The sequence below is a fragment of the Kryptolebias marmoratus genome, linkage group LG13 (assembly GCF_001649575.2).
Source record: "Kryptolebias marmoratus isolate JLee-2015 linkage group LG13, ASM164957v2, whole genome shotgun sequence".
NCBI classification, from domain to species: Eukaryota; Metazoa; Chordata; class Actinopteri; order Cyprinodontiformes; family Rivulidae; genus Kryptolebias; species Kryptolebias marmoratus.
In genome coordinates this window covers 22,115,531-22,116,376 of record NC_051442.1, presented here as the reverse complement: position 1 = coordinate 22,116,376, position 846 = coordinate 22,115,531, and the positions used below count along the sequence as shown (strand labels likewise).

The following is an 846-nucleotide window of genomic DNA, read 5'->3' as shown; positions in this document are numbered from 1 at the left end:
AATAACACCTTTTCTGTTCAAATTGCCAACCCGCCACAGTGGCGTGTGTGTTGATCACATTCACCCGCCACTTCAAATATTTACCCGCATTTGGTCGATGGCGGGTGCTAATTTCCACCCCTGTCTACAACTGATTAATGTTTGGAGTCGATCCAGTTCAAGATGGCTGTCCCAGGTAATCAACATTAGCCAACACAAGAATGGTTATAAGTCAGTCAATTTTGCAGATAGTGAGCTAAAATATGATGTGGTAGTAGCTGAGAGTCATTCACAACACATACTTTGAACGTATTATATAACACCATTTGCTGGGTTTGAACAAAATGCCTACAATTCTGTCATTTTTCAACAAAGGATGATCTTAGCTTAAAACTCTGTCATAAAAGACACCAGGCGATATGCATTATCCATTCACCTGTCTATTTTCTTTTTACCCACTTCTCCTTATCAGGTCGCAGAGGAGCTGCTGTGTGACAGTGTGACAGGTGAGGGACACCCTGGACAGATCTCCAGTTCAACACAGGGACACATAGAGACAAACTAAACAAACAATCAATCACACTCTCACTCACCCCTAGGGACAATTTTAGAGTTACCAGTCAACCTAACATGGATGTTTTTGGTGTGTGGGAGGAAACCAGAGCACCCAGAGTAAACTCACATGTGCACAGGGTAAACTACACACATGTAAACTGCACCCAGAAAGGCCTGGAGGTGAACCTGAGACCTCGCTGAAGGGTGACGCTCTAACAACTGCCCGATATGCATTATTTATTTTGATATTTATTAATTTACTTTTTTGGGTTTGTGGCTTTTATTTTAAAATATTTTATTTCATCTTTGGTC

General features: G+C 41.4%; 1 protein-coding gene and 1 long non-coding RNA gene across 2 annotated transcripts in view; one reads left to right on the top strand and one right to left on the bottom strand.

Annotated features, from left to right (window-relative positions):
* Nucleotides 1–846, bottom strand: part of umodl1 (uromodulin-like 1) — a 33,619-nt gene that overhangs the window by 24,439 nt on the left and 8,334 nt on the right. The window lies entirely within an intron of this gene.
* The window catches only part of LOC112451097, a 1,083-nt gene continuing 363 nt past the window's right edge, over nucleotides 127–846 (top strand). The window contains exons 1-2 of the long non-coding RNA XR_003039844.1: nucleotides 127–175; nucleotides 452–485. This is a non-coding gene — a long non-coding RNA (uncharacterized LOC112451097). The remainder of the gene's footprint in view (nucleotides 176–451; nucleotides 486–846) is intronic.